Raw genomic sequence first — 19881 nt, 5'->3', positions numbered from 1 at the left:
TAGAGAAATTTAAACAAAAATCCAAATGATCTAAATATATAAAATCCCCAACCCCCTTCACAGCGTACCCATAATTACCCCATCATGAAAGTTCTATTTTCTAATTTTCTATAGGCCTTAACAATTTAGATTAAATAATGGGCCATTTGTAATTTTTTCTAATTGACTTTCACATGATGTCTTGGTGCATTTTCTACAATGTGCATTTTCTGAGGGTGGAAAATTTAGATTTCTGAAACTCTTGGATTTGTTCGTATTATGCTAAGCAAATGGTGGTCATATTCATTTGCCTTTTCTAAAGATACATATCAAGACTATGGAGTTGTGTTTACTGGCTTTGGAATCAAATCCCTGACTCTCAAAGACACTAGCTGTCACCTTAGCCTCTCAGTTTTCTCATGTGTACAGTGGGATAATAATCACACCTGTCCTTGTTGTAAGGATCATGCATATGAATGCGTGTGATATGTGTCATGCTTGTCATATGCCATACACAAAGTAACTGCCCAGTACATGGCTGGGCTGCTGCTGTTTTCGTTCCTGCTGCTGCCCCTCCCATCACCAAAGGAAAAACAACAACAACAAAAACCTAAAAACTGAGTAACAATCTGAGGGTAAGACAACTTGAGATAAACAACACAGTAAAACCTGACATTAATCCTTGAAACAAGCCTAAAACCAGACAGTTTTTCCCCATTTTCAGAACACCTAAAAGGGAATAGTCCCGTGTGGTCTTGAGAATAAAAATTAAGGAAAATTGTCCATTTTTCAAAGGAATTCAGCATATGATTTCTAAAAACGGTGTGTTCTCTGGGTATAAAGTCTGATTTACAGACTACTTTCCAGGGACAGGGTCTAGCTTGAGCCAACACCCATGGTGGTCCCTGGATTCCCTTTCTCTATCCCTTTCTCATCCCTGGGAGGGCTGCCATGCCTATGCCCCAATTTATGAGGGTAGAAATAGGAACTCAAGAGCAAGTCACTGACCTATCATAGGTCCAGGCTTCTAGTTGGTAGTGGGGTACTTTCCAGTGCTTCTTTTGTACTTGCCCCTTGGGCTGCCAAAGTAGTTTTGGACATTTTTCTTCTGTATTCGGTAAGGTTTGGTCAGCCAAGAAGGATCAACCTATTGGTGGCTCAATAAAGTGCTTCTCATCAGTTTATGCAGGTCGTAAACGTTGCCTCTGAGTGCACTAAGATTCTGATGGTTGCAAGAGACAGAAAACTAAATGCAAAACAAGCTTAAGCAAAAAAGGTGTATTATTGGCTCATGTAAATGAAAAGTCCAGGGTTCGAGAGGTTTCCAGGACTTAAGTAATTTCACCATGTCTTGCTTTTCTTCTCTCCCCTCTGCCTTCCACTGAGTCTCTTTCGTTCTGAGGTATACCATAGTGCTCCTGGAAGCTGCAGGCTTAGACCTGAGTCAATTCCCCTCCCTAAGCCAATCTCCAAGGCTAGCAGAAGGCAATTCTCTGGTGTGATAAGGCCTAGGCCAGGTGTCTACACTAGTGAGTCACTTGCAGTGTCATTAATTCTGTTGAAGTACTTAAATTAAGAATGCAGAAAGAGTTATCCCCCAAAAGAAAAAATGGTGAGGTTAATTCTAAAAGAACACCGAGTAACCAGGAAGTATGGTGAGGAAAACTATTTGCTTGCAGCCCATGAGCGTCTAGAGAATGTGGAAGTATCTATAGGTTTTTCGTGTCATCCTGCTCATTTTTTTGTTTTCTTCACACTTATTTCCTAGAATTTCTGCCAGTGGATAGAGATGTCCACAGACTAAAATTAGTTTTGTGGGTGAGCCTAACTTTGGGGAATGGGAGGGAGGATATTAGTGGTCAGCGTGGAGGAGAATTCTCACCTCAATGCTCTTGAAGTTGTTCTCTGTAACTTGAGAAGAAAACTTCCAGGGAAGTTTGTTTTTCTTTTTCAGAAAGTGGGAGACTGGAGTCTAAACTTGTCACACCCTGTACTATCTGATGAAAATACAGAGGCAATGACTGTCAAATTTTCCATAATTTAATGTCCTGTCCAAAACCACACAAACAAAATGCCACGGAACTACTACCCAGAGAACAGGTGCAGAATTGTTTGCTCAGTCACAAAGGCTGATGGCTTTGACCCATGCCCCTGGCAACCAATGACACATGTGTGCAAGTGTCACCTTCTCTGCAAAGTGTTTTCTCATCCTATCAATTGTTTTCTTTTTTGTTTTCATAGCTGCAGCAGTTATGTTAATAGAGTTGACCTTTATTAAGTTCGTATTTAGCAGTCTTTATGCCAAGAGCTTTACATCTATTACATCATTTAAGTCTTACAACAATTCTGTGAAATAGGTATTATCTCCATTTTACAAAATAGAAACCCGAGGCACAGAAAAGTTAAAAGTAACTCGCCCAAGGTCACAAAACATTAAGTGATAGAATTTGGTTTCTAAGCCATGTAAGTGCATAACCAAAAAGCTATCTGCCAATGCTTGTCTCCATTGTAACACATAACAATAGCTAGCAGTTATTAAACACTTACCTTGTACCAAGTACCATGCTAACAACATAACTTTAGAGGCATTATCTCTTTAGTATTCATGTCACTCTGTGGTGTACACTCTAGTAGCATCCCCACTTTTCAAATGAGGAAACTGAGGCTTATAGAAGTAGTATAACTCATTCAAAGTCACACTGTTTGAGTTTAAAATCTGGCACTCACATTCATTTTCTTAACTATAAGCCAATACTGCCTATTCTCTTTAAATTTCATCTCATTGTTTATAGTTACTTGCTTAGATGCCAGTTTTCCACACTAGATTGTAAGATCCTTGAAGGTAGGAACTGGACCTTGATCACTGATCATAACAGGTGCTTCATAAAGTCTTACTCATTTATTTCCCCAGTGCCAAATGTAGTGTTTAACACATATCAGGTGTTCTCAATGTGGAACAAGTAAATGAATGAAAGAGGATATGAATGATGGCTACTGAGGTTAAAAAAAATAACCTATCTCCATAGACTGGAAATTATGTAATTAATCTTTTAGTAGGTTGAACCCATGACCTGAGCTTTGCAAAAGTCACTTCTATCCAGGTAACTTATTCTCAAGATTGAAATGACTTGGTTGTGGCCAGTCTTCCACAAATATTACAGGACTTCAGTCACTTTTCTGTTGCTGTAATAGCTCCTATTAAAAAAAATAGAAACTCAGGTATTGTAATAAAATCATCTAATACAGCAAGACTCAATCCTCAACACTATTCTTTCTGGTGTGTTCTTTGCTGGGTTTCATCTTCCCTGACCTTTAACATTTCTCTCCACAATAATTTCACAGATGCCACCAAAAATGACATTAACACAACAACTAATTCAGCCTTCTGAGCATCAGGCTTTAAGCTAACATGGGGCCATGTACTAGGTATTCTAACTGTATGTGGAATAAAACCAAATAAACAAATATAGTTTTTTCCAGTGGGAGAGTCCTTTACATAACAAAATAATACACCCTGAAGCAGACAATTAGAAGAGTTTATGGTTTCTAGCCAGTTGGAAGATGAAGAATGCAAATATGGGAGGTGTGTTTGGAAAGAACCTGTTTGGGAGCCTGAGGTGAGCCCAATATGGAATCAAGCCCCTACTTGCAAAACTCAATGGAAACAAGTTCCTCTTCAAACAACTGTGGTTTCTTCGAGCTCAGGAGATAGCTGTCTGGAAAAATGACTCAATAGAGAGGTCAAATGTATTGTAGATATTGCCTTGAGAGCATTTATTCACATGTGGGAGTAAATTACTCAACCTTTTATAAAAGCAATAGATATTTAAATTAAATCAAATGAACAACTATGTAAGCAACCATCCATATTCCACCACTACCAATCCACGTAACAGTGAGCAGACTTGCTCAGTTTCTGCTTCTTGGCTGACCTCCACCTCTCACGTTCATTCTTTCAGTATCCTGGGACACACATGGGATTGTTTTAAAAGGTGGCATCCTCTGGTAGACATGCTTGGTTGCCCAGCTCTTAGCCTTAGGTATTCTTGTTCTTGCAATCATATCCAGTGTCTTTTTAGAAAACGAAGCTAACATAAGAGACAACTTTCCATAAGCCAAATGCAACATTCAAAAACCCACCAAGGATGCATGATCTAATACAATGATTGGTAAACCTTTTCTTTTCTTTTCTTTAAACCTTTTCTTTTTTTCTTTCTTTCTTTCTTTTTTTTTTTTTTTTTAGATTTTGAGACAGAGTTTCACTCTTGTTGCCCAGGTTGGAGTGCAATGGCACAATCTTGGCTCACTGCAACCTCTACTTCCCGGGTTCAAGTGATTCTCCTGTCTCAGCCTCCCAAGTAGCTGGGATTATAGGCACGCACCACCACGCCCTGCTGATTTTTGTATTTTTAGTAGAGACGGGATTTCACCATGTTGGCCAGGCTTATCTTGAACTCTTGACCTCAGATGATCCACCCGCCTTGGCCTCCCAAAGTGCTGGGATTACAGGCGTGAGCCACCACACCCGGCCGGTAAACCTTTTCTATAAAGGGCCAGATAGCAAATAGGTTCAGCTTTATGGGCCATATTGTCTCTATTGCAACCACGCAACTCTGCCATTGTAGTGCAAAAGCAGCCATAGACAATACCTAAATGAATGAGCATGGATGTGTTCCAGTAAAACTTTATTTGTAAAAGTAGGCAGAGGGCCAGATTGAATTTGCAGGCTGTGGTTTGCCAGCACTGGTCTAGAGTTCCCAAAGTTTGCATCCCTCTACTATGAAAAATCCTCTTATGACTTGAGCCCAGTCTAACTTTCTTACTTTATGTTGTTCTACTCTTTTTTTTTTTTTTTTTTTTTTTTTTTTTTTTTGAGACAGAGTCTCACGCTGTTGCCCAGGCTGGAGCGCAGTGGCGCGATCTCGGCTCACTGCAAGCTCCGCCTCCTGGGTTCACGCAATTCTCCTGCCTCAGCCTCCTGAGTAGCTAGGACTACAGGCACCCGCCACCGCGCCCGGCTAATTTTTTTTGTATTTTTAGTAGAGACGGGGTTTCACTGTGGTCTCGATCTCCTGACCTTGTGATCCGCCCGCCTCGGCCTCCCAAAGTGCTGGGATTACAGGCTTGAGCCACCGCGCCTGGCTATGTTGTTCTACTCTTAATGCCAGCTACTCTGACCACCTTTTTGTTTACTGCAAAGCTTTCCCCAACCCTCCACTTCAGGACATTTGCCTTTCAGCTTCTCTTTTCCCAGAATGCTTTCCCCTGGCCCTTGTTGATTACTGAATGAATGAGCTCCTGTGGCCTATTGTTGGCTTAAGGAAATGTTTTAAAGAGTTTTTAAATGTGTCCTTAATACAAAAATAGTTCTTTTCTAATTTTACAGTATACTGCTCTCTACAAGATGGCTTGTTCATGACTTTCTTCAGAGATAACCTTTTCCTATCAATAGCAAAATATTTTATCCCTAAACATGTAACTAGATGACGAATAGAAATACTAGTAATCATTGACCACTTGCCACTCTGAATGCAGCAAGAAGTTAAAAAAGAAGGGGGATGTGTCTTCTGATTAGCTTTACCTACCAAATAATTCCCAACCCCACTCCCTACCCCCCAAAAAAACCTAAAAAAAGCCTGTTTGTCTGTCAGGTAATGTGCTCATTAGGGCCTTCCTTTCCATGAAGAATCAAAGCAGGTAGCTCTGGTCCAGATACAGGTCGAGGCCTGAGCCCACATCTGCTCAAAGTTCGAATTGTGTTTTGGGAGCCAGGAAATGTCTGCTTTATTGAATAATACAAATAAAGAAGAGGGGATTCCAAGCTTGTGTGAAGGATTCTTTTGTTTTATAAAATATCATACATGGTGATTTTTCAAGTAGGAGTCTGACCAGAGAAAGAACTACTTTACTCTTCTTATTTGTAAACCACTTCAGAAAACCCATAATAGAGCTTACAGATACAATTCAACACAATGGGAGTAGAGAGGAGAGGCAGAGGGGGTGGAAGTAGATTTGTTTGGGGCTATTTCCTAATGTGGGTTATTACTAGATTTTCCAAAGTTTGGGATCATTTTCTCCACACTCCCAAGTATATGACTCTTCTTTACCCATGACAATTGTGTGCCTGGCTCTGGGTCACTTGCCTGGCCTATTTCAGAGCAGAAAATCTGGTTAAAATACAATCTCTGGCACTTGACTAAATTTTATAAGAACAAAATAGTCCTCTGAAAACCTTTGACTCTTCCATGAAATTTCTCGCAAATACTCGTAAAAGCCCCCAACAGATAGAATGGAAACAAAAATGTTTCTTAAAAGGGAAGGATCACACAGAAGGAAATGACAGTCACAAATCTCTCACCAATGCTTTTCTTTTAATTGATCTAAAAATTATTCTCTCACCTTAGGGTCATTCTCAAGTGTTTTAAAAGTCTGTGCTCTCAGCCTTCTAGTGGAAGCAGTGAATCTTTCTTGCTCAGAAAGCAGAGATCTAGTCAACAACGTATGTGGGCACTTTGGTCATTACAGCTGGCCATAATGTCTTTTCTGTTCACGTGACAGGGGCTATGAGCCACAATGGAAAACACTGCCTATTTTGGTCCAGCCCTACCTTCAGCAGAGGGAGCAAACAAAAGTGCCTACAAGATAACATTAAGTGAGTGCAGGGCCCGGGTGGGAGTTGCATTCTATTACGGGCAGCCACAACTAGACTCTGCCAAGTATGACCACATTAGAATGTAGGCCCAACATTGCCACATCTTCCAATTGAAAAAAAAAATCAGAAACCCAGATTACTCTTCAAACTTTAAAATGTTGGAACAATTTAAAAAAGGAAGAGGAGTAGGGGGAGGAGGAGAGGGACAGGGAGGGAGAGGTGAAGGGAAGTCAACAAAGCCAAATGTATCCACAGGCCAGATTGAGCCAATGGATTGCACATCTGAGGCCACTGTACAACAGTCACAGAAGTCCACACAGTGAAGCCAGTGACCTGAGATGTCCTCAGAGAACATCCTCAACAACCTCCACGCTTGGAGCTGGGTTCTCAGCATGCCCAAAGCTGCGGAGGCCCAGGCTTCTAAGTTGCTGCTGTCTCCTTGACCATTACTAAGGAGGTTCTCTGGTTTGCTCATTTTTCAACCTTTGTGGTGCACAGAGTGAGAGAGGGGTAAATGAAAGTAGGGCTAACTATCTGAGTTGTCAGCTTGTTTTCTATCATGGTTAACACCCTTTGGGGGTGGGAAGGATAAAAACCTGATTTTTATCAGCGGAGAATTCTTTTCACCTCTATATTGAAATGGTAGGGCTTCCTTGTCTAAATTTAGACGTCGGCTCAAATCTCTTGCTTTTATTTATTTATTTATTTATTTATTTATTTATTTATTTATTTGCTTAGACCTTAGCCAAACATGAGGTTCAAACTGATGTATGTTTTGTTTTTCCATTGTTATTCCTGGAGCACTCCCAGAACCAGAGGCAAAATATAAAATTAAAATGAAGACACAAGAATATCTATTGTTTGCATAGCACACGCTTTTAGTTAGAAAAATGTGTTTATTTCATTACATTTCCTTTAAAGAGGTATGATTTAAGTTAAAGACAAATGAGTTTTTTAAACTGAGAACTTACGTTTAAAATATTTTGGTGCTTGTCATGAAACTAGAGTGTGACCAGGTTCTTTGTCACTAAGCCTCTTCTTCCAGTTGCTTTCCTCTGGCAGTGCCCTGTCTCCTCTGTCTCCTCTCTTTGTTGAGAATGGAATTACCTAAAGCAAGGACCCTCAAGAAAGCAGCATTTTCCCTGGGAGGTCTCACTGTAGGGGCAGCAATCCCTGGAGGCATGAATAAGACCTAGATGCAGCGAAGAGTCCTTTGTGCCCATTTGACCTCACTACCCTTTCCCCAGCCACTAGAGTTCCATTTGTCATGCTTTCTGGGTTTTTTTTTTTTTTTTTTTTTTGTCTGTTTGTTGTTTTTTGTTTTCCGAGATAGAGTCTTGCTTGTTGCCCAGCCTGGAGTGCAGTGGCGTGATCTTGGCTAACTGCAACCTCTGCCTCCCAGGTTGGAGCAACTCTCCCACCTCAGCCTCCTGAGTAGCTGGGATTACAGGTGTGCGCCACCACACCTGGCTAATTTTTGTATTTTTAGTAGAGACAGGGTTTCAGGATGTTGGCCAGACTGGTCTGGAACTCCTGACCTCAGGTAATCTCACCCGCCTCGGCCTCCCAAAGTGCCAGGTTTACAGGTGTGAGCCACCGCACCAGGCCTGTCATGCTTTCTATTTTGGGACAGATGCAGCCTCTCCAGAGCACAAATATTTAGCACTGCTTAAATGTTACTCACAGTGATGCAATGTTGCTTTTGCTGTGGGCTGTGTATCCCCTTCTAGACATGTCTTGAGCTTTTAGGTATTTTTTTCATTATTAAAAATATGGAAAACTATACAGTGGCAAGTGGATTTCCAGATTTTAATCTGCATCCAGAGGTAGCCACTTGTAGATATTTTGGCTTATTTCCTTGAGACAAGTAAACATAGACATTTTTTTTCTTGCTTCTATGACAGCATCTGTTGTAAAACACACCATTGATTTAATTTGTGTTCTTCAAACTTAATGAGGCTGGTTCCTTCTTGTCATTTTATATTAACTTAAATGTCACCACCTCACATAAACCTCCCTGATCACCTTTTCTAAAGTAATCATCATCTCCGCCCCCATCTGTCGAACTTTGTCATATACCCCGGTCTGCTTTATTCTGAGGAATTAATACTATGTGAGATTGTTTTGTGTCTCTACTTGTTTATGTTTCGATATTAAACTATCCCCACTAGAACATAATCTCGGGAACAGGAAGCAGTATGTCTTGTTCATTGCTGTGTCTTCAGAGCCCTTCAGAACAGCAGTGCCTCTGTTTTCTTCTGAAAGCCTGTTCAAAGGATAATACATTTTGAAAAGCTCTCAACTTGCAAGGGTGAGAAGAAGGGAAGAGAAGAAAAGTGTGGTGGAGATTGAAATTTATGTTATGCTAGAAAACATAAATTTAGTGCTGATATGTTCCTGTTTAGAATCTTTCTTTCCAGCCCTACAGGGTCTCGGTAAATCTGTCTGCCTGCAGTCTACACCCTAACTCTGATTTAGTAACCTTTTATTTGGATGGTGCCGATCCTGACTTTGGTCCAAGGATCATGAGCTCAAATCTGTTTTCCTGCCAGTGAAGAGATAATAAAAGCTTCAATTTCTTCCTTTAACCCTATTTATTCAGAGATAACAGCTTTAACATTTCAACAAACTTCTAATCTTGTTTCCATGCCTTTTTTTTTTTTAACATAATTAAGATTGCACTAATCTAAATAGACACTGAAGTTGCTGACAAGCAAATAAAATAGTCTTCATGCTGTAGTTGCCTGGCAATTGCCTGTTTGACCTACCAAAGAGCCCACTTAATAGAAAAGTCAATAATGTTCAAAGAAATGCGGAGGCCAAATGAAAAACAGGTAGAGAAAAGTTTCTATTCATTTATAGTTTTAATATTTTGTATCCTTTGCGCCTTATTACAAATGACACTCATGTGATTAGAAACAGGTTATTTCCCAGTAGCTCATCTCCTCCTGTTATATGTTTTTCATCTTGGCTTGCAACACACAAGTTAGCAACTGTGGAAATTATTATACTGTCATTGAAGACTATGGCTTTAGAGGGGAAATAACCAGCAGGCATAGAACCTTCAGCCATGAAGTTGTGGTGTTCCTGTAAGTCTCATTAAAAAAAGGAGGGGGGCAGGGCAAGGGTAGACTGTATACATTGAACCCGTAATTTGAACTGGCTTAAGCCTTCTTTTATGAACATCTTTGAAACTGCAGACTGGACACCTGTAAGGAAACAGAATTAGGAGGCTCAAACTATTACGCAGTTTTGAAGTAAATTAGGGAGAGTTTAGGGAGATGGGTCCAAAAGCCAGATTAATTTCTGAGAACCAAACCCTATCAAATTAAAATAACATTTCTTTTAGAGCTTTGAGTCTGGTAATTAAGGATGAAATAAGTCACCTTTAAATGGTTATGATATTGCTCAGTGAAGAGAAAAATGTTAATTGATACATTTTAAGAGAATGGCTTGGGTTTGAAGCAATTCTTATGCATTTTCAATTTTCTGTTAATAATGGGGCATCTTGAAGTGTCCCAGCTTTCCACATTCATAATGAGTGGTGAGGTGTCTTCTGCTTCTGAGAGTAATAGAATAAGACCCTACTAGATGACTTGCCCATGGAGAACAACTTTAATCCTAGATATAATACAGAAAGCTGTCAATAATGGAGAGTAGGCCAAGAAAGCAGGCTTGAATAGAAAGTAGACACTCGGGAAAAGGTGGAAGGGGAGCTGTATTTGTTAAGTTACCATCTTGACAGCTTACAGCTTGAGGGTAAGTGCAGGTGGTACAGTGAACTCAAGGCAGCTGGTGTGCTTGTAAACAAAACAGTCTTTTCAGGACACACTGAAAAGTGTGACGAAATCACCAGAAAGAAAGATCTAGAGAGAGTATCCCCAAATTCTGTCTACCTATATCTCTGACAAACTATGCATGCAGTGTACAGACTCAAAGCAGCTAACTTTGAGTCTTTAAATATAAAGACAAATATGGGCTGAAAGACAAAGGAGCTCAACTGAGATCGCAGATACCACCCAAGAAACAGTTTGGAGCTTAAGTCCGTACAATAATTAGCAGCTAAAATGAAAGAAACAACATTTATCAAAGGAAGGTAACAGCATCCAGAATTTCCACTACTTAATATTCACTCTGTATAACTTAATGTCTAGAATATAATCCAAAATTTCCCAACATACAAAGAACCAAGAAAGTGGGGCATGTTCTCAAGAGATAATAAAATGCACTGGGTCTGACCCCAGATTGAACCAGATTTTGAAACTAAAAGATTTTAATGTGTCTACTATGCTACCCTAAATAATGTACATGATGAGTAAAAAGATATGAAACCTCCTTGGAGAAACAGACACAAGAAAGAACCAAGTGAAAAGTCTAGAATTGAAAAATACAGTATTTGAAATAAGAAATTCACCAGAGGGACTTAAGAGTTGAATGGAGATGTGAAAGAAAAGAGCAAGTCAATTTGAAGAAAAATCAATAGAAATTATCCAACATGAATAACAGGGACAGAGAGAGAAAAAAAGAATGACTTAAAAAATGAAGCCTCAGAGATCCATTAGATAATTTCAGATAGTCCATATGCATGCATATAAAATCCTAAAAGAGAGGGGAGAGAATGGAGTAGAGAAAGTACTTGAAGAATGAATGACCAATAAATAACAAATTTGATGAAAGACTAAAATGTACAGGTACATTATGATGGATGAAAACCAAGCAGAATAAACATAAAGAAGCCCTCACCATAGCTCATCGGAGTCACACTGCTGAAATCCAAAGATAAAAAGCGAATCTTGAAAGCAGGAAGAGAAAATGACACATCCTATACAAGGAAACAGTGACCTGATTAATGGTCAGTTTCTAAGCAGAAACTGTGAAGCCTGAAAGAGAATGGAGTAATAGTTCCAAAGTGCTGAAAGGTAATAAAAAATTGTCAAACCAGAATTTATTACCCAGCAAATACATCCCGCAAAATGAAGACTACATAATGACATTTTCACATAGAACAAAACTAAAGTGAGTTTTCACCGGCAGACCTGAACTATAAGATATGCTGAAGGAAGTTCTCCCAGATGAAAGAAAATGATACCAGATGGAAACTTTGATCCTCAGCAAAGATTAAAGAGCAATGAAAGTGGTAAATATCTGGAAAAATGCAAAAGACTACTTTTAAAGTATTGTCTCTTTCTCTTAACTTATTTACAAACCATGTAAATGTTTAAAGTGAAAATTATAACGTTGTCTTAGGTTTATAAGGTATTCAGATGTGATACAAATAACCACTGTAGCATAAAGAAGGAAGGGTGGATATGGACCTATGTGGGTACCTTCTATGAGTTACATGAAGTGGTAAAATATTAACTGGATATAGACAGTAGAGAGTTAAGGATGTGTATTGTAATCCCTGGGCTGCCACACACAAAAATAATAACACAAAGAAATGCAGCTTCAAAGCCAATAAATAAAATATATTTTTAAAAAATATTTAAATAATTCAAAGTATAGGAAGGGAAGAAAAAGGAATAGAAAACAGGAGACAAGTAGAAAATAAAATAAAATCATAGATTCAACCAACCATAACAAGAATTACATTAAACATTGAAGGACTGAACAATCAAAAGGGAGAGATTTTCAAAATGGATAAATGCAACAAGACAACATGCTGCCTGTAAGAGATACACTTTAAATATAATGACAGATACGGGCTGAAAGTAAATGGATGAAAGAAGATGTTGTATGCAAACCGTACACATAAGAAAGTTGGAGTGGCTGTGTTATTATTATAATGTGTAAATTTTGACTCAAGGAATGACTAGAGGACATCACTCAAGAGTGACATAGATTTCTCATGTTTTCCTAAGGTTAGGAAATGTTTTCCTATCTTGGATTTTTCCACCCCTATTCTATCCTCTTTAGCATTTTACACTTCTTTAGCATTATGTGGTATATTGTGCCCTTTCACAGACCTTATAATAAAGGTAAAGCAGGAATTACCCCCATTTTAGAAATGAGAAAACTATTCAGGGACCAATGAATTAATTATTCCCAGAGAAACATTAGGTCAAAGAATCTCATTTGAAACACAGTCTGTGGATATACACTGCCTTCCACTTTATTATGCTATGTCTATCCTCTTCTGCAAGAAAATTTTCCTATTGATAACTGTATTTCTCAGGAAGGCCTAGTTACAGGGAGAAAATTGATTGCAGGTAGAGTGACATTAGAGACAGAGTCTATACCTACAAGCCATATGCTTAGGCGAAAGAATGCTAGAGACCCCTAATCTCGTCGATTATGCTGAATTTTTTATTCTCTCAAGACAAAATTCACAATATTTAATTAAGGAAAAGAGGAAATAATCTCTAAGCAGGGCCTCTCTCAGGAAGCAAGTAAAGCTATCAAGGACCTATCCCAGGAAAGCTACTTTGGCCCACACATTCAATACCATCTAATACCCATCTGTTTGGGGTGGCCTTTGAGGCATTTTGAAAGAATTTTACTGTAAATTATCTTGTGTTAATGACAAAGAATAAATTTATTTCTTCTATTTCATTGTTATTTCGAGCTGGAATACACAGAAGAATTGGGGGATATTCTATGCAGCAATTTGGTTTAACATGCTGAGAACTAAAATATTAAAAGAGAAATGGATAACAGTAGATATCACATCTAAGCTGGCCACTCACTCTGTTTACATGACTCAGTGTTACTTGGTTAGGTGGATGGAGGAAGATGGTTGCAGAGGGGATGAGTTTATTGTAATTTGCAATAAAGTAAACTTTGAATGTTTTCATATTTTCCTACAACTCTTACGATATTTAGGTAACCAAAATAGAATTAGTTAACACTGATCAAGAGAGGAAAACATGTGGGCTTGAAGTTTTTCATTCACAATCTACAGAGGAAGATTTACATAGTCTAATGAAGCATTTGACTAGATCATTTTTAAGGTTACTTTTGATTCTCAGGTACTAGGATTTATCTAAGAGTTCCCAAGGAAAAGGGGATGATGGTGATTAACGCATTTTTTCTGGTCCCTTTTATATGCCGGGTGTTCTACCCATGGCTTTATGTTTATGACTTAATTTAATCCTCAAATCAGCTTAGTGATGCAGATGGCACTATGACCATTTTAGGGAGGAGGAAATTGAGCTTTCCCAAGGTGAGACAGTAAGTGGTAGAGCCAAGCTATGAACCCAGATCTACCCAACTCCAAAGCCCATCCTCCTCCCACTCCTCTGAGTCAATTTGTTCCTCTTCTCTTTTAGAATATATAGTCCTTATTGGCCACCTGACATTTGTGATTTAGAGAACCCCAGCATTGCATTTTAACTACCTTGATGGTGTTGTAAGAAAGGCTCAGGGCGTTTCAGAATTTTCATCAAAAGAAACATCACTTGACACCCTGGGTGTCAAAGTTGTGGGTGCCAAGTTTGTGAGGTATGCCCTTCTTCATGCAGATTGCCTTCCAAGAGAGGGCAGTCTATGCTTCCAGATGGTCAGGGCCCTGAGTTGTCTAATCCTCGCAATATCCAGCACAGTGATAGAATCAATAAATACTGGAATGAAAATAAGCTAGGCATAGAAGGGATTGTTTGATCAACGGCTGACTAAATTAAAGTCCTGTTGAATAGAGCACCTTTTCCAGACTTTCCATAACACAACTTTGGTTGAAAATCTTGGCCCCACTGTTCTCATCTAGCACAGAGGAAATCACTTCTATTTGTGCAAGTGGCAAATGTTTCTGTCTGAGTAGTAGACAGATGTTGCTTTACGCCAATGGTTTTCATCTCCGTAAAACCCAAAGTACTCTTTGTATATATAAAAGGTAATAACAGTTTCTTTACAATCCTACACAGAAATTTATAGATTATATAACCAATACAAAATTTTAAAAATAAATCTCTATATATAATATGAAAGAGAGATAAAAGTAATTTGTAATAAAATAACACATTTCATCAGTAAAGTCCTCAGGCATGACAACACTAGAAGACATTTTTTAAAAGACACAGTTTAGGCTGGGCACAGTGACTCATGCCTGTAATCCCAACACTTTGGGAGGCCAAGGCCAGTGGATCACAAGGTCAGGAGTTCAAAACCAGCTGGGCCAAGATAGTGAAACCCTGTCTACTAAAAATACAAAAATTAGCCAGTTGCGGTGATACACACCTGTAATCCCAGCTACCTAGGAGGCTGAGGCAGGAGAATCGCTTGAACCTGAGAGGTGGAGGTTGCAGTGAGCCAAGATCATGCCACTGCACTCCAGCCAGGGTGACAGAGCAAGACTCCATCTCAAAAAAAAAAAAAAAAAAAAAAAGACACAGTTTATTACTATGGATATTGCTATTACTCATACCAATAGTATTATCATGAATGCACAGCCCAATGCAGATGGATGCAGGTGTGTTACATTAGACACTTGAAAACCACTTATTGCATTGCTGTCCATGATGTGATTTTTTTTCCCCCAAATGATGAAAACCTCTTGGTAAAGTTCCAAACAAATCAAATACAGTCTGCTTCGATTTATAAAATAGTTGCATTCCTGAAAAATTTAGACTATATTGAAACTGTATACAATATTTTTGATTATGTCTGAAAGAGTTGAGACTCTAGGATGCCTGCTGGGACAGTTCTTTGTTGTATAAAACTATCCTATCTAGCCTCCCTAAGGCCCACTCACTAAATGCCAGTCACATCACTTCAATCATTCAGACTAGCAAAAATGCCACCACAAATTTTTAAAGCATCTCTGAGGAGGTGTTGTCAATCTCCTTGAGAATCACTGCTCTATGTAGCCAAGTGAGATCCTGAAAAGCTATGTGAAACTTGAATTTTCTTAATGGAATCTAAATTTTCATATATTAAGTTTTCTTAAAGTGAGATGCATCCTTGAGAAAGACAAACTGGATTTTGTGGCATGAACAAAGGTGTTCCTGATTCACTGTAGTAATGTTCTTGGCTCACCCTAGGCAGTAACAAAAGACACTACTCACTGATGCAACTCAAGTAAGGAGAATGCAGTTATCTTCCGTGTGTACAGACAGCTGATAAACAAAGAGCAGGTGGACTACAAATATGATAAAGATGTACTGGCATAGGTTCAGGCGTCTGTGTATTCAGCTGACTCAAAGACTAGGCAAAAGCCTTTGGCCGTCTCACAGGTTGATGGGGTCAGTTCAGGAAAAAGGTGAGCTCAGGGAAAGATGAATGTCTATAGTTGCTAAAAGTTTATTATGGAAACAAAGGATATGAGTCAGGGTAGAATGTGGATGAGTAAATGTAAATGAAGGGTTAAATGTACTAGTGATGTCACAGTCAGCCCAGGTGAAGGTGACAGAGGCTCCTAGAGCTACCTGGTGAATATCGCTTCATGAATTACATTCTCTTGGATCTGGATTTTGAACTGGAGGAGCTACTGGTGGATGGCACAGAACTATATTCCGCCCCCGCCCCCCATCCTGGAGTGGTAGCAATGAGTTATGATTGGTATCGTAATATTGGGAATACGGTTCCCAAGACACCTTCTCCTTCCTTTAAATCTCTGGAAAGCCAATTCACTTCAGCTGTGTGAGGCAAACATCTGTTCACCATATTGCATTGGTCATAGTGGAATCTGTTCATCTGTCTCTTTGGGAGAAGAAACGGTGGGTGTGACTCCACACAGATATCTTGGCAGGCTGATAAAGACCACCTTCCAAGCTCCCCAGGCTGGAGCCTTCCGTAAAGCTAGCCATGCACAGCTCAGTCTTGCTGTAGTTTGCATGCTCACAGCAGATTCCCTTCTTCGAGAAGTCTCTGCAAATCAGGCCCAGACAGACTCCAATGCCTATTCATCTAAAGTTCACTAGGCAATGTGCCTAGTGTCATTTGAGCAAGCTGCTTGGCAGCCAATTTTTTTTTTTTTTTAATGATATGATTGCCCAGGCTTTCAAATCCCATTATGAAACTTTTTATCCTTTAATCAGAGCTTTAAAAAAAAATTGACATTTTAGTTTGATGGAAAGAGATGTTGAGGAGAAATATTTGGAAAATTGCTCTGTGGGGCCAGATGATGCAGTGAGTCACAATCACTGAACATATTTTGGGGGGAGGAGGTCTGTGGTTGTCCCCATTCTTTCCTGTCCCAGAGCTCTTAATGCCTGGAAGTCATTGGCTAGTAAGGAAATCAATCCTACCATGGATAGAAAGAAGGCAGAACTAATAATTCCCAGGACAGTTCTGAGATTCATTAGAAGAGTTATTAGGAAGAGAGGCCCACCCAGGCCCTGCCTTAGGGCCCTCTCCACCCTTAGTGACAGAAAACAAGGAGGCCCCTAGCTATGTCCTGTGTTGCATTCCAAACCCTGCATTGATGCAGCTTGTCTGTTATTGGAAACAGTTACCAGCCAACAGCAGAGTGTTATGCCTGCTGCTTCACTATAGCCACACATAACTTCAGGGCTGCAACATGATCTGCTTCACACAGAGGGAAGGGAGTATACAGTACATTATACGTACCCAAAGTCAAAGCAGGGGACTGGAGATTGGCTTTAAGAGAAACAGTTACGTATTTCCATGAACATTCTCTGAGCTGCTCTCAGCTGTTGGATTTTCTCACATCCACTTATCTAGAGAAAGCTTTAGGTGATACCACGGCATGGCACCCTCGTCCCCTCAAAAGTTCACACACATTTGACTCACTGGGAGAAGTGGGTGTAGGACCCTGGGGTATTTAGCCTCATGAGAACAAGAGAGTTACTTTTCATCACAGCTGAGACCTGGCATCTAGTGTGATGCCTGGCACATAGTAGGAAGGAATGAATATAGATGGCACACAATCACTGAATGAGCCGTCCCTCCCTCCCCAACCTCTTCCTCTCCCTCTCTCCCCCATCCCACTGCCTCCCACCTTCATTTCTTCAAAAGGGGGGACAAAATCAGAGTATAAGTTCTGATCATGAAACAGAAACAGTTAATGTTAAGTGACTAAGAGATAAAAGCAGTGTCTGCGTTAGTTAAGAATATGAACTTGGGGACTGGCGCAGTGGCTCACGTCTGTAATCCTAGCACTTTGGGAGGCTGGGGCAGGCGGTTCACGAGGTCAGGAGTTCGAGACCAGCCTGACCAACATGGTGAAAGCCTGTCTCTACTAAAAATACAAAAATTAGCCGGGCATGGTGGCATGCACCTGTAATCCCAGCTACTCAGGAGTCTGAGGCAGGAGAATCACTTGAACTCGGGGGGCAGAGGTTTCTGAGATCACACCACTGCACTCCAGCCTGGGCAACAGAGCGAGACTTCATCTCAAAAAAAGAAAAAAAAAAAAAGAATATGAACTTGGGAGTCAGGGAGACTTAAATTTAAGTTTTATCCTTGGCCACTTAGTTGAATGACCTTAAACAAATTACTTACTAATCCGAGCTTATTTTCTCATTTAGAAAGTGGGTCTAATAATAGTACCTACCTCATATACTTGTGATAAGGATTAGAGATAATACATGTAAAGTACTTGGCACACTACTTCAGACTTTAGTATTCAATAAGTGTTAGCTGCTTTTGTTATCTTTCCATATGCTCATTAACACCATGCAGGAATCAACCCAGCTAAGTGACCACAAACAGACCTGCATCCCTCTGAGAAAAACTCCTACCTCATCCATCTCTGAAGCAACTGAAGTCTCTAGAATTATTCTTGGTACAGATTTGACCATTGATTAGCTTGGTTTCCATGGTTACATTAGCCAACCTTTGGGCTTTCCCGTCTTCATTGTAACAAAGATGGCCACTCTATGTACACACAAAGATAATCACATGCGAAAGTGATTGGAAAGAGTCCTGAGAGCAAGTATGAGTTTTCGGTTTACGCTCTTGTCTAGCTAGCTAACATTTTAGGATTAGGTTAGGGAGTGGGAAGGAACATAAACGTCTGGGAGCACTGTGTAATGTGTATCCAAAGACATTTATCCCAACATCACTGACTCATATGCATCCATGAATTGAAGGGTTTGTCATTCATAACAATTATGCCAAACATTCTAGCTGTGTATAATCAGTAAACCTGTTTTTTTTGGAAAGCTAAAGAAGTCACATGGTCTCCATTTTCATTCCATGATGTTCCGTAGTGGTTTTAAAAATTCAGGGGCGAGGGGTTAGAGAATTAAAAACAGGCTGGGCACGGTGGCTCATGCCTGTAATCCCAGCACTATTGGAGGCCAAGCCAGGTGGATTACCTGAGGTCAGGAGTTCCAGACCAGCCTGGGCAACATGGTAAAACCCTGTCTCTACTGAAAATACAAAAAATTAGCCAGGCATGGTGGTACACACCTGTAGTCTCAGCTACTTGGGAGGTGGAAGGATCTCTTGAACCCGGGAGGCAGGGGTTGCAGTGAGTGGAGATCACACCACCGCACTCCAGCCTGGGAAACAGAGCGAGACTCTATGTCAAAAAAAAAAAAAAAGAGAGAATTAAAAACAAAACAAAAAAAACCTCAGGCTATATTTCTACCAGTGGACAGTCCTTTTTCTCATACACAGGAAAGCAGTGTATATATAAAGTAAAGTTATATGAATGGAAATGAAATGGTCAAGAAGGGAAAAGGGAATAGTGGATACAATCATCTTCATAATTCAATTAATATTCTTTGAGTGTACCATGCCAAGAATTTTGCATATATTCTCTCAACTCTTGCATGTAAGTAGATACCATCATCTCCATGTTACACAGGAAGAAGAAACTAAGGCTTGTAGAAGTTAAGTAATTTGGCCAAGGTCACAGACTTGTGAAGTGCAGAACATTGCCCTTTTTTAATGTCTACTTTTCTTGTTTTGTTTTCTTGGATGGTTGAGTGAAATTGGCCACTCTGAGTTACCCTCTGTGTTGACAGAAATGACATTTAGAGCATTAGATGACTCAGTCTCTTCTTGAACTGGCAAAAATTCAAGAATGATTGTGTACCATTGATACTCATAGTCTGTGGAATCCCATACAGTTCTTCCCCAGCTATAGATCAGGGTCAATCTGCAGTGACAGAACATTCTACTTCTCTAACATAGCATCAGTTCTCTTATCACTGTAATGATCTGTTGGGCAACCTTCCATCAATCAGTCTGCTGTTCAGTTTCCTTCATTGTCATTTATGAAGCATATCCTATAAGCAAAGCCCATTTATACTGGGCACATAGGGGACAGAAAAGTGAAAGAGATTATCCCTGCCTCCCCATGAGAAACTACTCTAGTGGAATTGACATGAATAACTAGGTAGGTA

The 19881-nt window shown here is 39.7% G+C and overlaps 1 protein-coding gene and 1 long non-coding RNA gene across 2 annotated transcripts in view; one reads left to right on the top strand and one right to left on the bottom strand.

The window, feature by feature from the left end:
* The window catches only part of LOC144329572 (uncharacterized), a 38062-nt gene extending 33249 nt beyond the window's left edge, over positions 1–4813 (bottom strand). Inside the window, exon 1 of the long non-coding RNA XR_013394932.1 lies at positions 4487–4813. This is a non-coding gene — a long non-coding RNA (uncharacterized LOC144329572). The remainder of the gene's footprint in view (positions 1–4486) is intronic.
* The window catches only part of LOC144329569 (uncharacterized), a 330604-nt gene that overhangs the window by 33352 nt on the left and 277371 nt on the right, over positions 1–19881 (top strand). The window lies entirely within an intron of this gene.

The sequence above is a fragment of the Macaca mulatta genome, chromosome 6 (assembly GCF_049350105.2).
Source record: "Macaca mulatta isolate MMU2019108-1 chromosome 6, T2T-MMU8v2.0, whole genome shotgun sequence".
Taxonomy (NCBI): domain Eukaryota; kingdom Metazoa; phylum Chordata; class Mammalia; order Primates; family Cercopithecidae; genus Macaca; species Macaca mulatta.
The sequence above is the reverse complement of the archived record's forward strand: the minus strand, read 5'-3'. Positions and strand labels throughout refer to the sequence as shown.